The following is a 21,209-nucleotide window of genomic DNA, read 5'->3' as shown; positions in this document are numbered from 1 at the left end:
TCGGGATTACAGTACCTCTGCAAAAGTACGTGCAAAAATTTGCAAGATGTACAAGATATAACTTGTCAGTAGCAGCGAAACGGATGCTTTCCTGAACTCTTGCTAGACAGTAATAATTTATTTACATTAATATATAGTTTATGATTTATGTGAATTTTCACACAAATTAAATTTGTTATGATTAGTAGATTTAGAATAAGTTATATAAAGTATTCAAATTTTTCCTTCTATATTTAAGTTAATTTATTTCTCAAATTTTCACATTTTAGTTAAATTACAGACGTGGACAAATTATTAACAAAATTGACGATTTTTATGATAATTCTGTTTACAAAATTTGACTTTTCAATTTAGACTACAGTTGACAATTTTGGATATTTCCATCATTACAGTAGACAGAAATATGCAAAAATGTCAACTGTAGTTTAAATTGAAGAGTCAAGTTTTGTAAAAATATATAATAAAAATCTTCAATTTTGCTAATAATTTGTCAATTAGCAAATATGTTAACTGCATTGAAGAGTCAAATTTTGTGAAAATATAAAACAAAAATCTTCAGTTTTGCTAATAATTTGGAAATATCCAAAATGTCAACTGTAGTCCAAATTGAAGAATCGAATTATGTAAAAATATACAATAAAAACCTTCAGGTTTGCTAATAATTCGTAAATATGCAAAAATATAAAATGTAGTCCAAACTGAGGAGTTAAATTTTGAAAAGTATACAATACAAATTTTCAATTTTACTAATAATTTGGAAATACACAAAAATGTCAACTGTAGCCTAAATTGAAGAATCATATTTTGTAAAAATATATAATAAAAATCTTCAATTTTGCTAATAATTTGTCCACGTCTGTACTAGCATATCAGATGAAATCTTCAGAGATATTGATTCATATTCTGACAAGTATAAGTGGTGGTAACCATAGATTCCAAGATAATGCTATATTTTTATCTAATACTTTTATCAGAAATAGTTACTGGTATATTGATTTAGGAAACCATTAGACCATTACTTGCTTTCAGTTATCTGAGTCGTGATAGTGTACTTCTGCAATCTAGTTCTAAAATATGTAAGTCGCATAAATTTGCGTGTTGGAACTATAAAGCATGTTGGAGCCAATTACAACTATAAATCATAGTTTATAAAACTCAAGGAAGTAGAACTAAAGTCTGCGTACCACCTCCTCAGTTATTCGTTGGAGTGTATGTAGACACAGCAGTGAGTCCTCGGACTTATGAACAATTAATAGAAGGTACTATCTCCAGACTTTTATAAGAGGTAAGTCTATAGTCAACTGAACGGAGTTACGCAACAATAGACCAACCGACAATTAAAAAAAATTGAGATATTTGCACAAATCTGTTGTTGACTGGATTATTTAACTCGAAAAAAACAAGAGTGCGATATCTGCATTTTGCTGTTATTTACAAGCAAAATTCGTTTATTGCATAAAATATATTTAGGGCTATTTATTTTGCTTTGCAATATTAAATCAACTGCCTGTCTGTTATTAAAAATCGGTTAGTCTTTTTTTAGTATTATTTGTGTTATTTGTTTTAATAGTAAGAATGTTACAATACTTCTTCTATAAAATGCTTAATAAAAACCAGATTTATTTCAATGGTCAGTATCTCAAAAACAAGTTTTTGGCGGTTGGTCTCTTATTGCGTAAATCCGTCCAATTGTGACATTGTCATACATTAGGATATTCAATTAATCTTGGAGAATAAAATAACATTGTTATCAAAATCAAACAAAAAAGCTTTGTACAACTGTGAGGAGCCTTCGTAAACACTGTGTTGACCATGGTGTACGCAGCTGTTATGTAGAAATCTTTTGGATCTTAATATCATTGAGGACACGAATGTTTGTACGTTATCTATCAATATGAACCCCCTGTGTTGTCTTCCATGAGATCTGGGATCGTACTTATGCCACGAACAGGACCTGCCTAAGGTTTTTCCGTGGTTTTCCTAAGGCGCTAAGACAAATGTCGGGATGAGCCCTAAAAGAAATGGGCCACGGACCTGCACTTATATCCCCATGAATCTCCCTAATTAACTCTAAATTAATTAACAATTACATCTCTCCCCCCTCTTCGTAATTGAGCCATCATATAGCCAAATGGCTGGTCTCGAAATTGAGACGATTCAACAAGGCTCATGATAACAATCACCTCCTACATAATAGCCAAATTGGCTAGTCTCTTATATGAGACAACTCATCCTGCCCAAGGTATTCCGTGGTTTTCCTCAGGCGTAAGACAAATGTCGGGATGAGCCCTATAAGAAATGGGCCACGGACCTATATGCCCTTCCCCATATATATTCCCCTTTATTATAAACGACGTATGCCCTAGTTCAGAACCTATAAATTGTCTATTAAATATACGAGGTCACTCAATTAGTCGCAATTTGAAAGGACAGGGACCTCTCAAATTGCAGATTTAGATTTCACGGCGCTTCTTCCGACGGCCTTCACATGCTTTGTCATCGAACAACAGATGACAGCGTCTTGCCATCCTAACGGCAAACACCAGCCAGCTCTTCCTCTTCCCGTTCCGTGATCACTTGATCAAATCTCAGTCCCCCTCGCGTATGTGGTACCTAAGAGGTTACGTCCAATTTCGGCTTCCCCTTCAAAATTTTCTAGAGTTCCTTCAGTGGAGCAGCGTAACCCGGAGTGAGACTAGTGGCCAACAGGCCTGGAGCTCACATATTTAGTTTTGTACAGCTGTCAAAAAAAAAAGTGGCCGCACTCGTGAACAGCGAATATTTTCAAAGTCCACTTCGGGTCGCGGCGATGTTACACGATGCATGTGCTTGTACAAGCAGTTCCGGAACTATGAAAGTGTTCCCTATCTGCTCCTCGCAGGCCAGCGGTAGAGTGCTTGTTTAATGATTCAAAGGTTCTGGGTTCGGGCCTTCTTCAAGTTTTTATTTTATTTTTTAATCGTTCTTTAGCGATGTAAATGATATTCAAATTATCATTTATATCCAGTTATCGTTCTTGATGGATATCACGTTATTTATATTTTATTATCGTTCTTTAGAGATATGAATAAAATTCAAGTCATCATTTGTATTCTGTTATCGTTTTATAACGATATGAATAATAATTATTACTATTGTAGTTACAGTATCTCCAATGGGGGTTAGCCCTATTTTACATATGTATGTTAGGGTTATAGTTTTATACACAAAAAAGATAAGCATAAAGATAAATGGAAAAGAAAATTAAATTAGCTTACGCGATGTAAACAAAACATAAACAATCAGTAAATTAGGCATTGCGATTGCAAAACAAATATCAGTTATCAATTTGAAACATACAAAAACATTAACAACACACATACGTAACACTTCTATAACACAAATATGCAGATTTCCGTATCATACATCATAAATTAATACACAATAGTCACACAAACACAATCAAACTATAATTACGACATTGCGACGACATCAAGCATCCCATAACTGACTCACATACATAACAAATCAAGCATCCGTTGCAACACATACACTTCAACATAGTAACCACACTTTTAAAAGTTACAAATTTGGCTCCAAGAAGAATAAATAGGACACTGTTACTAATTACTATTCTTCTACAATTTCTTAAATACATCTGTAATAAATCTGTGAAATTCCGATATGAATAATATTCACGTTTTTTATATTGTTATCGTTCTTTAGCGATATAAATAATATTCAAGTTATCATTTATATTGTTTTCCTTCATTAGCATTATAAAATAATATTCAAGTTATTTATATTGTTATTGTTCTTTCGCAATATAAATAATCTGTATTTTATGTAAGTAATTATTATAACACAAATAAGCATCTTTCTTTGTAAAATAGGTTATTTTATTTAGATAATTAAATACGTATTATATAATATCTTGTATTAATTAAACAACCAAGGTTGCGGGTTCGATCCCGGGCCAGGTCGATGGCATTTAAGTGTGCTTAAATACGACAGGCTCATGTCAGTAGATTTACTGGCATGTAAAAGAACTCCTGCGGGACAAAATTCCGGCACATCCGGCGACGCTGATATAACCTCTGCAGTTGCGAGCGTCGTTAAATAAAACATAACTTTAATTAAACAAACCGATATTTATCATTTATATTGTGTTATCGTTCTTTAGTGATACTGTATAAATAATATTCAAGTTATTTATATTGTAATCGTTCTTTAGCGATATAAATAACATAAATTTAATATTAGGTTTGGAAAAATCCAGTTGCATAATACTGGTATTAGTTTTTCTTTTTGTATTATTACATTATACTATCTTGAACCACAATAAAATGAAAAGGAGTAACGAGGAATTGAACCTGAGACGTTGACATCTAAATTCCGACGTTCGTCCGCTGAGCTACGAGGGCAAAAGTGTGGAAACATTTTCGGAAAAATTGGAAGATTTTCTGATGATTCGTAGAAGCTAGTCCAGGATGCGGGGGGCAAAGGCTAATCGAGATTTCCCGATCTGTGATAGGGTCAAACATACTGATAGAATTAATATTTAACCCTTGCCGTGACTTTCGGTGAAGTCCGGAGGGCCCAATTAGTCAAATCCACTCTCCTCATCTCCACGCTTGGGCCCCCTGGAATTTAATAAGATGCGAAAGAGATAGTGTTGTACGGAAAGCAACGGGATGTTACCGCATTTAGGCCTATCCTTCCCAAGAAAAAATGCAAACATGAACAAAGGAAGCTTTTAATGGAAGAAGGAGGATCTTCTGCGGACCTCTGGAAAAAGAACTAAGGAAGAGACTAGTGAAGTGCTTTGTGTGGAGTGTGGCATTGTATGGGGAAGGAACATGGACATTACGACGAAATGAAGAGAAACGAATTGAAGCATTTGAAATGTGAATGTGGAGAAGAACGGTGCGTGTAAAGTGGACAGATAGAATAAGAAATAAAATTGTGTTTGAAAAAGTGAGTGAAGAAAGAATGATGCTGAAACTGATTAGAAAGATAAAAAGTAATTGGTTGGGTCTCTGGTTGAAAAGAATAATAGACGACATTAGGATATGTGGATCATATGCGGAGACTAAGAGGAAGGCAGAAAATAGGAAAGATTGGAGATTGCTGGGTTTGCAATGAAAGACCTGCCCATGGACAGAACACTTATGTATGTGGGTATGTTCAGAATGCCTGGAATATCGTGTCTAAAACAGTCGCTATTTGCAAAGACTAGTCAATTCCATGCCCACTCGACTGCAAGATGATCGAGATAAGAGGAAGATAGACTAAATATTGAATTGTGGCTTTTTGTTTTGTTTTTTGAACGCTTAATTGTTTGAATGTTTTAAGGCCGACGCCAGTAAATTTGTTTTGTTTATGCCACGAAAGATATTTTTATTGAGAATAAAATCTTTTTTCTTTCCATTTGCAGCCACAATATCATAATGATAAAGTCATGGCATAATATATTAATGAACCTGATGTTAATTACTAAAATAATCGTAAAAGAGAAAGGAGCCATTATGTATAGTTTGTCTCTCTCAAAAACAGAACAAAAAAGAACATAAAAAGCACGTGGTTGTAGTCGAACGCAGGACCTCATGAATAAGAGGCCTGAACGCTACCATTATGCTACCGATAACACACAGAATACTTCAATTATAACTGTAGATATCAGGCATCGTGGTCCAACAACATGTAACATCGCCTGTCTCCGAATTGTAGCGAAGATACCCGAAGGGAACATAGTTTCAGGAGAGCGGCCACTTTTTCTTTTGACAACTGTACAGCCCCCAACCCCTTGCAAGGACGCGTTTTGCGTACCTTTTAAATTTGTCCTCCCAATTCTCTTTCGATTTTTCGATTTTCTTTTTGTCTAATATTATTTAAGATTAAATTGCCTAAAAACTAAAAACCTGTAAGGGCAACTGCTTGTGAAAAGGGCCAATTTTTCTTCTCCCAGTTATGAATTGAGTCCTGCGTTTGCTTACCTAGACACACCAAGCAACCGTAACAGTGTAATTGCGTATGGGGTATAGATCAGTGACATTGAACCCCAGACACACAGTGAGTAAGGGATTCAACATGCCGAAACAAAACAAGAAGCAGGTAGTCAATGTAAATAATTTTGTTTTTACTGTGATTTATTGTATTAATGTAATTTCTACCATTAATTAATTAATTTATGCATTTATTCATTTATAGATGTGTACATACATAGACTGTGCACAGTGTAAAACACGTATTCATAATTAATTTATACAATTTGGCATTAGAGAAAGAAGAAACCTACAAACATTTTTAAATGAACGAACGTTGGAACAACAGTGCCGAAACATATTTGATATATTTCAATATTAATTCATTTTCAATTGTGAATATTCAAATTTCAATCTTTCAATATTTTGTCATATTATTTATTTCTACACTCATTTTCACTTTGATAAAATATATCTATTTCTTTTAAAAAGTGTAATTAAATAGTAAAAAATCTAGGGAGAAAATAATGAGCACTGATTTTTTTAAATGAAAAACATATTATGAAAGAGAAAGTATCTAGAATCTATATGGATTTTACTTATAGTGAGAATCTCCTTCTGTTGCCCATAAGGGGGTTTTAAATAAATATTTAGTTTGTTATTATATCCACGTGACAGTATATTTTGTACGTGAATCTCTTCTCAATGTTCAGCGCCTGCATAGGGAGCAGAGCATGCAGTACAAATTTTTCGCTCGCTCTTATTCGTTCGAAGGTCCCGCACTCGAGGGTGTTTCCTTCGAGCGAAGAGTACTCTAAACCATGTTGACGAGCGAATTTTGCTCGCGTAGAAAGACATTCGCAGGAAGAATACGGAATTTTAAATTGGGAGCGCACATTTCATTTTATTTCATTTATCGTATTCCACAAACCTTAATTAGCATTGAAGCTTTAATATATGGAACAAGTTACACAATTTTTTGGTGAGATGAGGTGAGACATAGACTACAGTAATCTTTACTGTGACTTATGAGTTAGATATGTTCTGTGAGATAATGAAGATGAAATAATGTAATAATATTTACGTCCTACCGCATTATCTCCTGACTTAGTTACCTCATGAGTGATGCCTTATTGGTATCACGTGTGAGGTTCAAACCTGTCTTCGGACAGTTGGCCAACGATAATATTTACGTTCGTACTGAATTGTCATTCTATTTACTATATTTTTACTCAATATTAATTAATTCTCGTATTTAAAATTAACAATTTTCATCTTGTATATTGCACAAAAATTAAATAATTTCTATATTAAATTATGTCTTATATCAGCGATGTCAAGGTCAAGAGCACGTAGATGGTTCTGCGTGCGATCAAGTGCTCACTGCTAGCAATGAATCTATTCTGCAGGCAACAGCAGAGAATAAGAAGAGGTGAGCAAAGTGTACTCTATTGGCCTGTCACTGCAAGATGAATTACACTTTTTAAATAATAGATAACGTGTTACATTCATACAAGACAACAAGAAACCAGAACATGTTTTGTAGAGTGTACCTCTCTAATAAATGCAATGAATTATAAAATAGTAGGCTACAATAAATAATAGACATAGCTTCTCCTTAACTTATATAGTTTCAGATAATGGTTAGAATATAACTAATTTTTATATAATTAGCTAATAATCCAACTAGTATATAAACACTATTTTCCTGTTTTAAACTTACCAATATAAAAGTGAAAGAACTTACAGGACATTGTGCATAGGGAAAATATGAAATAAATGGATTGCAACAAATAATAAACATAGTATATTTTTCATCTTAGAGGTTTTAGATAATGAGGCCTACCTAATTAATTGTTATGTAACTGTTACATACTTAATAATGTACTTATTATATGGACAGTACATTTCTAGAAACAAATTTAAATTCCTGACTTATCGTCTAATACAGAAGTGTTTTTTTTCTTGTTTTTGCCGACACCAACCTTCTTAGGTCCGGCGAAATTATATTTCCTGTAGTATGAGTAGCATAGCACGCTTATTATCTTCTGATAATCTTGGTATTAGTCTTGATTTTGTTAGGCTCATAAGTGAGGAAAATTGCTCACATGCGTGCTTACTGTCAAATAGAGAAACAATTTTCGCCGCAAATATCCGTACACTGGATGTACAATATTACCAGGCAAAGCGAACTTCCAACTTGACTTTGTTCACGCAATTCAAAGAACCTGGAGAGAACTTTTCCTCGGCTTAACCAAAGGGCATCACAATGGTAAGGACCACTGTCAAACTGAAAATCTATGGACATCATATCTTCACAATTTTTTAGACAGAATACATAACGAGTCTATGCTATTAGCATCCATACTTTTTGTACTTTATTCTGTAAACTTAAATGCAATGCAGCGAGGAAGAACCTCTACAGTACATCTAAACATATCGTCGTTATTCCTGCAATAACTTCTATGTGACATATTTATCGATTTTAAGATTTTTTTCTATTAAATATCTTAAATAGTGATACAACAAATAATAAAATCTCCTATATGTAATTATATTTCTTTCTTTCGAAAATGTAAGAATTCACAGTCTTCTATGTACTACTGGCATAGAACGAACAAATGTGTTTTCCTTCCTACTGAACAATTTTATATTTTCCACATAGGAGTAATTGTAGAAACAACGACGATTTATTTATTACTATTTAATGTCAATAAGACAACAAAATTTCAATACATCATTATGTACATCAATTAATAATTTCAGGCGTTTCACATTGCTCCTCTTCGTAAATAAATGCTTTCCATATATCAGACAAAGAACATTTTCGCCTCTTTCACTCATAAAAAGACAGAAGTCTACTCAGCCTAAAACTTACTGAACAATTTCTTCCTCAATGTGTAATGTATAACCCTTGAGTTCACCAGTGACTTGTACCTGCGTGCCGTACGTGCTCTGAACAGCGCATACGGGCGATGAGGCACGCTTGCGCTCTCGTTGTCATCACTGTCTTATATATAACAGGTTAACAATGCTTGAGCATCTTCTATTACCAAATTTTTCTTCTCTATTCTGTTCTATTTTTCCAGTCTCCTGCCAATTCTTTACGTTGTATAGTTTTATGGATCTCCTTCATCCATGTAGCCTAGTCCGTGATCTTTTCCTCCTCCCCAGCTTTCAGGGATTCATTCCAACACCTGTCTTCGCAGTCTATTCCCCAAACATGGTTGTACCGGGTTAAGTGTTTGCTATGAATATAGTCAACTATAGAATTTTTATGTTACATTTTTCTCCTTACGTCTTCATTTCGCACTTTATCCAATTCTGAACATCGAGCAGATCTTTTGAGAAAATCCATTTCTATAGATTCTAATTTATATTTAAATTTTTAATTTAATACCCACACTTCTGCTACATAAGTTGTCACACTCCGAACTAATGATTTGTATATGTTTATTTATGTTGTTCTAAAGATCTTTTTATCCCATAGGATTCCGCTTAATCTTTTTATTATTGATCTTCCTTTCACATTCCTTTCTCTGATTTCAGTTTCCATCCTACCATCACTAGTAATTTTAGATCCTAAATATTTGAAAGTCTTTGGGGAAAAAATAGGCACAATACGAAAATAAACACCATTTAAATTGCGTCTTTGGTTTGAAGATAATGATACAAGAATAATAGTCCTGCATCCCATACTTAAGTGAGAAATATAACATTCTCACTAGTCAGTGGAGTGTTTCTGGTCTTTTGTTTGGTGCACGTGGCACACTTCCTAAATTCACATGTAATATTTTAAAAGCACTCGGTCTCCGATTTTTTGAAATTCAAAACATTTTATTGAATATTCTTAAGGATTCAATCCAAATATTACATTACCATTCATATTTTGGCCATTGCTGATTCTATTAGGTTTGCATTTCTTTGGATTTTTTTACTAAACAATTCCTGTATTTAATCATTTTTGTCTTTCTAAATTATGCTGTAGTGCTTTTATTCTGGAGCTTTATGGCCGCCCTCATTGAGGATAGATTATTTTGTTAAAAATGAATATATGCGCTATTTGTCAACATATCCCCCATTGGAATTGAGACATTTGTCATACCATGGGATCAATTTTTGTATTCTTGTATCGTAGAAATCAGCCGTCTGAGATCGGCACCAGCGTTTGACAGGCATCTGCACTTTTCTATCGATCCCGTGATACGAAAAATGTCTCAATTCCGGTGGGGAACGTGTTGAAAAATAGCTCAACAATTGCTGTGTCTGTTTCAATAAATTGTTCCAATGAAATTGTGTTTTCTTCCTGTTAACGGCCCCTGGCGAACTTATTTTTTACGGCCTCGTAATTGCAGTCCAGTGGCCAAAATTTGTATAAGCACTTCTTTTGGCATTATTAACACGGCGAAAGAAAAAAATTAACTTTTTTATCTGCCTCCATCAGAATGTTTGCTTGTGAGTGGTCAGACCTTCAGTCTGTCACGTAGGCGGTCCCTGTCAGGCCTGGGATTTTCCACTGCAAAATCCAAAGTCACACATGTGGTGGACAAGGTCGCAGTTGAGGTTTTTCTGAGGGTTCTTTCGTTTCCCTATATTAAACTTGTTTTTTTTTTTTTTAAAGATGGGACATAACAGGAGCGTTGCGATCGGAAAAACAACTGAATGTCACATAGCGTGGTAGGCCTGTTGCTATGGTAACAACGGTTGAGTTGCCAAACTTACAGTTCCCAGGTGACGAGTGCTTAATAACTCTCTTGGCGAAATTTATTGTGCACACAATGTTAGCATTGGCACATTTCGTCTTTGATTCTCTGTCGATTTTTGTATTGTTTTCTTACCTTCGCGTCAATTGTCAATGAATGTTTTAACGTCAGTCATCTTAACGACAATTGCTAGCTTCCATCAGCTGGCAGCGTGGTAGTTCATATTGGCAACATGGCACTGTAGTTCCAAGCTCGGCCGCTTAACTGTCATGTCCCATCTTTCAAAAAAAAAAAAAAAAAAAAAAAAAAAAACAAGTATAGGTATTTACATTATTCCTTCAACATTTCTCCATTCCGTCATCATTCCACAGCATTCCCCGAACGCCGCACGGAGAGGACTGGCCTAGGAACGAGTGGGGTTGCCTGCTCGAAACCTGGGTACGCAGGGTAGTGCAGTCAGCCGGTGTGGGTTTGGGGCTGCGCCTAGCTCGAGGGTTAGCGCAATAGATCTTGAAGTGTCGCAGTGCTGGGCCCTAGTGCAACCTTCCCGAAATTCCATTCCATTCCATATACGTATTTATGTATGTACAAGGACATCATTTTATTTTTACTTCAATTTTTATTGTACCTGAGTTTTTTAATGTACTTCACTCCCACCCCTCTACTAGTAAACTCCAAGCGTCCTCTACATAGAACCAAGGCCGCGTATGCAGTACTGAGTTAGTGAGTATAATGCGTTCCAGAAAAATGTTCACGTTTTCCAGTGACGAAAGAGCTTTCAATATTGAATCATATTTTCGCACAGGTACTGTCGTCCGTTTGCCTACGTCGCATCTCGATTTCCCCCACTTGCTTCTGTTCGCCCCTCTGTAAAGTCTAGTAGCTGGGCTGTCTTAGCTCTTTTCTGAAAACAATTTCTGTTAGGAATTGGACGTCTAAGTAATATTATACAACTATTTAAAATAACTTAAATAAAATGGCCTCGTTAAGCAATTAACTGTCTACGACCCTGTGACAAAATCACTTGAACGGACAGTAGATAGCATTTATGAGTAGTTTTATCTTTTCGGATCGGGCAGAAGTGAAGATTGAATTTACAATACGTAAGGTACTCTTTTATAGAGTAGGTATAGAATTATTTCAACATGAGTTACTCGTACGAAGGACAAAACTGGTAATTGGAATTAGGTACAATAGTCTATAGTGCGATAATATGCACAAAAGAACTGAAGCCTGTATCGAAATGAACGGCCACCATTTTCAAAAATGTGTTTAAATATCCATATTATGATTATTTTTCAATTTAACTTCATTCTCTATATTGTACTCTAATGTGCTGTAATAGTACAATATACACTGCAAAATTAATACGTTCGCATGGATAACTCAGTTCGTGAGTAAAAACACTTATTGTTACACTGTACTGTATTTTTATTAAAGAAAACCTAATGAAAATTATCAAACTCAAAATCGCGATATTTCCTACTTTAAGTAAATGGACGAACTACTTTTCTTCCCTCCTATACCTAGTAAAGTGGTTTGTATATTACGCCAGTATCATCGAACTCCAGTCTTGGAAGGGGGAGCAAGCGGTGTTTCCGGTCCTAGACCTTTAATCCAAAGATATAGCCAGGTTAATATTAAAAATGTTAGTAAAAATAAAATGATGTCCCTGTATAATCTATGTTTATACGGTGGTGTCACTGGTTGCTTGATATAAAATTTATGACCATACTACTCACATGTTCGTGTCACTGATGCTACAATATAATATTGGTGCCACTACTGTTACTGCTACTGATACTGCTACTATTACTACTGAATTTTCTGATGCAGAATCGGTGGAGCGAAGAAAAATTCTCTCCGGCACCGGGATTCGAACCCGGGTTTTCAGCTCTATCTGCTGACGCTCTATCTACTAAGCTACACCGGATTCCAATTCCGATGCCGGATTGAATCCTCTCAGATTAAGCTCCACCTCTTAGTTTCCCTTTAGTGGCCAACCCTCATGCACTGTGTCACAGATGTATGACAGTGGCACAATGTCTAACATACCAATGTGCAGAGGTGCACTCATTACGAGTGACTAAGTGGCCAGGATACGACGGAATGAGCGCCGTCTTAAATCACTAAGTGATTATACACGCATATCATATTATTGCGATGTACCGAAGTACTTATGATATTTCCGTGCAGGAATTCTGCGTTATATGATGCAGGAAATATCATATGTACTTCGGTACATCGCAATAACTGAATTTTCTACTATTGCCATTGCTATTTGTATTATTACCTCCGCTGCTCCTCAGTTATAGTTTCTACTCTGTACTACTCGTCCAAGACAATTCTGCGTGCTGAACTTAAGTATAGGAGACGTCGTGCGTCGCTTTAATAAAGAAGGTTGGTAAAGGAGAAGATGCGTACAGATAGGTTGAGACAACTTTGTCACTCTGCTTCAGATCAGAGAGAATTAAAGATGTAACAACAAATAAGAATCAGTAAAATAAATAATATGACGTGATAGACACTGAGACAATGAAATATTAAAATAAAATCATGATAACGAAGGAAAACAGAATTGTAAATCAACTTACCATTCAGAGGAAAGTGAACCTTGAAAGAAACTAAACGTCTACACGATATATCGGGATGCACAATGAATTCTCTCATACCTATTCGTCACAGATTGTTTGAAGGATAGTTACTAGGATAGTAGATACGTTTCTGATAGAACAAAGAAAGACAAGCTTACTCTCTAACACAGATTATGTTTTAAATCAGACATGCACACCCGGAGCAACTCTAGCCTCATAGGCGGAGAGAGAACAGTTTCTTTGGAGAGGGGGGGGAGGCAAAGCAAAAGCCTAGAATCAAGGTTATGGGGGACATTATTTACCTTCTCCCCCCATTATAGCTTTACTGTAGTACGGTATATCGGAATATGATCATTTAATAAAGGTATTTTCGGGGGGCATGTTTCTTACACTGTGTTACACACATCCGCGATGTTCGGACCGAGTTGTATAGGGCTTGAACTGTAGGTCTCCTACAAATTATAATAGGACAAAACTTAAAACAGTCTCCCTATTTTTCTCTCTTATGCACAAACACATCAATAACACTATGTAACAGTGGTAACAGAAAGTTTTTTTTATCTGAAGCTGGATGAAGATATCATATGAAATGTAAATTCGAATTACAGTATTTTACTTGAATTGAATTGAATTTGCGGGAAGGGGGCACTATGGCCCAGCACTGCCACCTGTTACGGTCTATTGCACTAACCCTCAAGCTAGGCGCATTCCCAAACCCACACCGGCTGACTGCAATAAGGTTCGCTGTGTATCCAGGTGTCGAGCAGGCAACCCTTCCTCGTCCCTAGGAATGATGACGAAATGGATAAATGCTGACGGAATGATGTAAATGCCTAATATGGGGAAAACGGGAGAATCCCGAGAAAACCCCAACTGCGACCTTGTCCGCCACAAATGTCACTATGGATTTATCAATGAAAAATTCCAGACCTGACCGGGACTCGAATCCGGGCCGCCTGCGTGACAGAGGTCTGACCACTCAACCACCGCAGGGGTCAATTATTTTACTTAATCTCTGGTCTTTAAGTTTTCACATTATACCGGAATCACTTTTCTTTCTTCTGTATTGTTCTGCAGTATTTCTCCAAGTGACTGCCTGAACATCTGCAGACTTCTAACACGTGAGTATAGGCTGTTACAAAAGAAACATTACAATGCTTCCATCCCTCACATGAGGTATAGAAATTCTTTCACATTCAGACATTTAAAATAAATCTTATAGTCCAGACACACGATCTGAAGACATTAATTCGTCAATTTAAACACAGAAACTTAATCATAAACAAAAGAAAGAAAAATCTTTTAAATTCAATATTTTCTAACGTTAATAGAAAAAAAATGAGTTCAGACAAGTTTGGGGGGCAGTGCCCCGCCATGCCCCCCATAACTCCGCCTAAATCTAGCCTTCAAACGGGGTACGACAGTGACGTAGAATATCTTTTATGCGTGTGCTACATGGTATTCTGAGATTCTACGTAACTGTTGCACCTCGTTTGAAGGCTAGATCTGCCCCGGCTCGGCATGCCTGTTTCAAATGATATTCACACTTCAGAATCTGAGCCGCAATTTACTTAAATGAAAAATACACGAGTTACCTTTATAATATTTACATTCTAATTCATGTCAACTCTACTCGCAGAAATGGCTTGAATGAGCTGTACATACTCTGTCATCAATACTATTAACCACAATAAAAGCAACGCAACTTAAAGAGGGAGAAATAACTATAATAAATATTCTTATCCTTGCAAGATGTCTCGAGGACGATGGAAAACGTGTCAGCTGGAAGCATTTTGTCAATTTATCTAACTCGGTGGTACGCCGTTTCACTTAGATAATTTTGAAGGAAAAAAAGAGTAGAAAATAAAACGTAATCTACAACAATAAAGCTATGTCGTATATACTCATATTACAACAGGATAACGCTTCAGCGTGGAAAAGGTTTATAGTGTGTTATTCCCAACTGATAGTATACTGCGGAGCTTGCTGACGACTCGACTGCTCTTTGACGGTAGAAGATCTGTGTACTCTGTTTCTTCAAAAGCGTGAGTTTCTTTAGAATATTGGAACAATCCATCGTATATCCCTTCATTTATTTTCTCGCTTTAATGTCTCATTAAATTTCAAGCAAAGAGTGAAATAAATGTTATACAGCGTATAAACCCTGATCATATTGAAAGTGTAAGAGGTATAACTGATAATTAATCATATCATAAGGAAGAAAAAATGTTCCTACATTTTTTTCTAATTTCAATATTTAACTAATTATTAAAGTTTACAATATTAGATGTTTTGCAACGTTGCTGGACAGGGAGGAGTGGATTTATAAGTACACAGTACAGCTCAAGCGGGTAGAGATATACTAGTACAGATGCTCTGTTCTAATGCGGGAACGGATCATGATAATACTGTTGTTTACATAAAACGAGCAGCAAATACAAACTTTCAAACTCATTAATAGAATATTATGGTAAATTTACATTTTATATAACAATATTGCTCCATTTTTATTGTACGTCTAAAAAGTAAACAATAATGGTTTTCTGCACAAAATCACACGAACTTTTTTCTAATGCAAAATTTTAATCTCTCCCGCTTCCGTAAAGCAGTGTCATTTTTAAACAAATTTCTGGCTGTGATTTTCGAAGAGGGATAAGAGACTCCTAGTTTCTAAAAATCATTGAAGAAATTACTACAAAAGTTCGCCGATTAGGTAACCTTCTTTGAGGAAAACGTTGACGGTACATCCTTCTTGTCTCACTTGAATTACGACGACATTATTAATAAATTAATAACATATGATATTCCTAAACCATAAATTATATTGTAAGTTGTTTATTGAATACCCTGTACTGAACTGTCATCCGCTCGGCAGTATAACTATGTACAGGGAGCGTGAACTTAGCTGACTCGTACTTACGTCTGTGCAGAGCACTGCCTGCTGAACACGTTGCCACACGTCTCACGCCAGAATATTAAATTTAAGCATGCATTTTTATTTAATTTCACGAAAACGTAATAGAACACACAAATATTTATTTAAACTAATATTAACTCTTTGCTAACTATACCTACTAATGTAATTGTTTTCGTAATTTTACTAACGATATAAGCAGTATAACGCAAATAAAATAACAAAAGAAATATTTTTTTTTCTGGGAAAACTATCAAGTTTTGACCCTATGTTGTATGGACATTTTTTCATCCTGTAGACCGTCCCCGACGACTGTGAAAAGGACGACTCTTATACTCCTTACACCCTGTATAACAGATTGATCAGTTTAATGGACTTCCAGGCCAACCTCTTTTATCAATTTCACTTTGCTGTCATCTAACGATTGGAATTGCATGGAGCAACTGTTCTTCCATCTATCGGTCGTTAGCAAAAATGACTCTTTGACGGTGTAGGTTCTGGTGGTTGTTCTCATTTTATGTTGCCATTTCATAACATGGGAATGACCAGTGATCAGGGTTATAAGTAAGTAAAGGATATTAATTTAGCATAAGCTTTCTAGAATAAAAATACTTAGGGCTAGCCTATATAAGAATTGAAAATTCGCTAAATAAATCGACACGCCTGGGTATGAGATGAAACTTGTGCGAAGAGCCACAAAACTATTAAAAACTGAGATCTACATAACATCAGCATAAGAAATAACGAAACACGATCTAGTTTCCAGGAGAAATTTTAAAACCATTTTTTTCAGAAAGAATGATTATCATGAAGATGAATCTTACTTCCTTGTTATACATTTTACGGATTTCGTAACAATTCGGTTCTTTTAGCGTGTTGAAAATAGTATTGCCGTTCACAGTTTGTATTCCTGAACTGTCATCCCTAAGACATGCATAAATGAAGTAATTTAATTTGCAGCAAAATACAGGGATGAACTTACTCTTCTTATTTCGCGCACAAACTACATTTTTTACAGTTCGAAAGTAAGATATTTGATTTATTTTATAAATTATACGGCTTGAATCAATATACCTAGATATACTATGTAATTAATTTTTCACAAATTTACTTTAACTAGCTTTGCGTATATTTTAATATTATTTTCCTAATTGCAAAAATCGCCACTTTTAAAGTCTATACAAATGCCAAATGGAGATTCCTACATTAAGATCTCGATTCTGTGGTTCACCCACGTTAATAAATGTTTTATTACTAATGGCGGTAATGTTCTTAACAAGAAAGAGACAAGAGCAATAATTTTTTATAATCGGGTCGCTGTAATCGGAGACACCTTAGAGTTTAGCACAAAGTAACCAGATAGGTCTTTGTTCTCCCGCGTCAATCACATTGTTTTTCAACGGTAAAAGTTCGAATACCGTATGTTGCCGCATTTATCTCTCACTATAATTAATTAATGTTGTGTGATACTCCTTGTATAATTAATACGTGGTACAGTCATTAAGTACTAATACTGAGCGCATAGTGGCGTTGTGGTGCACTATAGCGTATAGGTGGCGCTACGGTATGATACCTTGTCAGTTAGTCTCTCGACCCAACAAGAGACAGTTGAGTGCATGCACTGTAAGCAGAACTACGGTCTTTGTTGTGACGGTGATTTGAATGCGCACGTCAGAACCCGAGATGTCACAGTTTGAGCAACGGGCAAACATCAAGTTCTGCCAGAAATTAGGCAAAACTGCTGCCGAAACGTTTCAAATGATGCAGCCAAGTTTTCGGTGAGGACTCAGTGAGTCGCAGTGTTGTGTTTAGGTGGCACCGACGTTTTTAGCAAGGAAGAGACAGTTTGGAAGATGATGTGCGTACTGGTCGGCCACAAACAATTCGAACTGAACGCAAGATCCAAGAAGTTGCAACGTTGGTGCGTGCTAACCGCTCCCAATCGGTAGACGATATCGCAGCAACAGTAGGGGTCAGCCATGGTACTTGCTACAAAATTCTGTCTGATGATCTGAACATGTCTCGTGTTACCCAGCACAGTGTGCCACGAATTCTGTCGCAAGACCAACGTGATGATCGCATGACGATTTGTGGTGACCTCATCAATAGTGCTGGCGATGATTCGACGTTTCTCAACCGGATAATAACTGGAGACGAAACTTGGTGTTTCCTTTACGATCCGCAACTGAAACGACAATCCGCCACCTGGAAAACGCCGTTATCACCAAGACAGAAAAAACCGCGACAAGACAGGTCAAAAGGCAAGGTGATGCTTGAACTGTTTTTTTGATTCAAATGGAATTGTTCACATGGAATTCATCCCAGAAGGTGTAACTGTGAACAAAACCCGCTACAAAGAGATCCTTGGCCGTTTGCGAGATTCAATTCGCCGTAAGCGACCTGAGCTATGGCGTACAAAGAATTGGCTGTTGCTACATGACAACGCCCCTGCATATCGCTCTGTCCTTGTCCAAGAGGAACTTGCAAGACAACAGGTGACAGTTCTTCCACACCCTCCGTACTCACCTGATCTCGCACCATGCGATTTTTTCTCTTTCCTCGCATGAAAGCAACCCTACGTGGGCGTAGATTTCATTCTTCCGAAAAGGTCATGACTGCCACAAGAGAAGCCATACGGGACCTTCCTGCCAACATCTTTCAACGGTGCTTCCAGCAGCTATACCAACGTTGGAAAACGTGCATAACGGCCAACGGAGACTATTTTGAGGGAGGATGTGTTCTGTTTAAATGTACGCCGTGTTATGCGGCATCTTGTGATACGTCCAGTTTCTTGTGGGAGCCTACCCTCCAGGCGTCAAGTCTTAGAACTTAATGACTGTACCACGTATGGCAATTACGCTATTATTATTATTATTATTATTATTATTATTATTATGAAAGTTAGAATTTATAAAACAGTTACATTACCGGTTGTTCTGTATGGTTGTGAAACTTGGACTCTCACTTTGAGAGAGGAACATAGGTTAAGGGTGATTGAGAATAAGGTGCTTAGGGAAATATTTGGGGCTAAGAAGAATGAAGTTATAGAAGAATGGAGAAAGTTACACAACACAGAACTGCACGCATTGTATTCTTCACCTGACATAATTAGGAACATTAAATCTAGACGTTTGAGATGGGCAGGGGATGTAGCACTATGGGCGAATCCAGAAATGCATATAGAGTGTTAGTTGGGAGGCCGGAGGGAAAAAGACCTTTGGAGAGGCCGAGACGTAGTTGGGAAGATAATATTAAAATGGATTTGAGGGAGGTGGGATATGATGGCAGAGACTGGATTAATCTTGCTCAGGCTAGGGACCAATGGCGGGCTTATGTGAGGGCGGCAATGAACCTCCGGGTTCCTTAAAAGCCAGTAAGTATTATTATTATTATTATTATTATTATTATTATTATTATTACTGTTATTTACAAAGCAAAGTCAAAAGACAAAGCAATAGCATTTGTGGAGGAGTATCAAATTCTACAATTTGAAATTTCTCGTTAGAGATCTTTCCTTCTCTACTCTGTCCTAGACCAAATGCAGTGAAAGGATTAAACCTTTGACAAAGATATGCGAAAATACAAACTTGTTTTAAAGATCCGCGAAAATACAAACTTGTTTTAGAGAGTGTAAACCCTATTTGTAATTTTGCGTATTCTCTGTTTCGGCTTCAATTCATCTCTTCAGCTAGAGTATTATTATTATTATTATTATTATTATTATTATTATTATTATTATTATTATTATTATTTACAAAGCAAAGTCAAAAGACAAAGCAATAGCATTTGTGGAGGAGTATCAAATTCTACAATTTGAAATTTCTCGTTAGAGATCTTTCCTTCTCTACTCTGTCCTAGACCAAATGCAGTGAAAGGATTAAACCTTTGACAAAGATATGCGAAAATACAAACTTGTTTTAAAGATCCGCGAAAATACAAACTTGTTTTAAAGAGTGTAAACCCTATTTGTAATTTTGCGTTTTCTCTGTTTCGGCTTCAATTCATCTCTTCAGCTAGAGTATGAGTATTATTATTATTATTATTATTATTATTATTATTGTTGTTATTATTATTATTATTATTATTATTATTATTATTATTATTATTATTATTATTATTATTATTACAGTCAGTGTACAATTTACCAACATCTCCTGATAACCAAATACAATTTAACATAATACAAATACATATATAAATTTAATTATGTATAATATATGGTACGAACTGATGAAAACAATTCTGCTCAGTCCAAACATCGCTCTTCTCTTAAAGACTCTGTTAACTTAAAATGAAAGCGATACTAATAATAAAGATTTTGTTCAGAAAATTATAACAGTGAAAGCCTCATGTTTCTAGAGCTCTCCATTCTCTCGGTATGCGTCAATAACTGTTACCAATTGACGTGGTGATGTCATCCCTCTCAAGGTTAGCCGAAATTCACCTTGCTGATTGCAACACAACCGGAATCACTCGCGCCTATTACTGTCGCACGATAACTCCTGTGTTAGATTTTATGTAACACACTTATTTTTCTCACTTCTTAGTTTATATTTGGATTAATAGATATACATTACACACACAAGATGTTTTTCCGTTATTGTATCTAAGCTTTTTACGATGTGCATGCAATATACAGTATAAATACATTTTTTAATAATTTTATCACCAATAAAAACTGTGCACAAAGTGCACAAAATTGAAATCTCATTCATTCATAGTTTTCTGCCCAAGGACAGGTCTTTCACTGCAAATCCAGCATTCTCCAATCTTTCCTACTAATTGAAATTAGTGTTTGAAAAATTCTTGTAAGAACAATTTTCACTGAGACAAGTAACAATTTCAGAATTAAACATATTCTTCATAACTTATTTCACAGTTCTGAGTTTATAAACATAACATTTTGTTTTTTATTTTGTAATAAAAAGAGCTGTTATATATAAACAAAATAAACAATATCGGAAATTTGTTTCAAATATTCTGTAACAACTACTTTCATGGAAACAAATGATCATATATAAATTCAAATATTTTC

The 21,209-nt window shown here is 35.6% G+C and overlaps 1 protein-coding gene across 3 annotated transcripts in view; it reads left to right on the top strand.

The window, feature by feature from the left end:
* The first annotated feature begins 1,034 nt into the window (after positions 1 to 1,034).
* LOC138698058 (uncharacterized) overlaps positions 1,035 to 21,209 on the top strand; it is a 130,673-nt gene continuing 110,498 nt past the window's right edge. For 2 of the 3 annotated variants that reach the window (XM_069823745.1, XM_069823740.1), the window contains exon 1: positions 1,035 to 1,285. The gene's annotated coding sequence lies outside the window, so the exon portion shown is untranslated. Of the gene's footprint in view, positions 1,286 to 15,245; positions 15,306 to 21,209 lie in introns of those variants that run through there. The other variant, XM_069823748.1, reaches the window with a different exon arrangement.

Source organism: Periplaneta americana, chromosome 4, assembly GCF_040183065.1.
Source record: "Periplaneta americana isolate PAMFEO1 chromosome 4, P.americana_PAMFEO1_priV1, whole genome shotgun sequence".
NCBI lineage: Eukaryota > Metazoa > Arthropoda > Insecta > Blattodea > Blattidae > Periplaneta > Periplaneta americana.
Note: the sequence above shows the minus strand (reverse complement) of the source record. Positions and strands in the feature narration are given on the sequence as shown.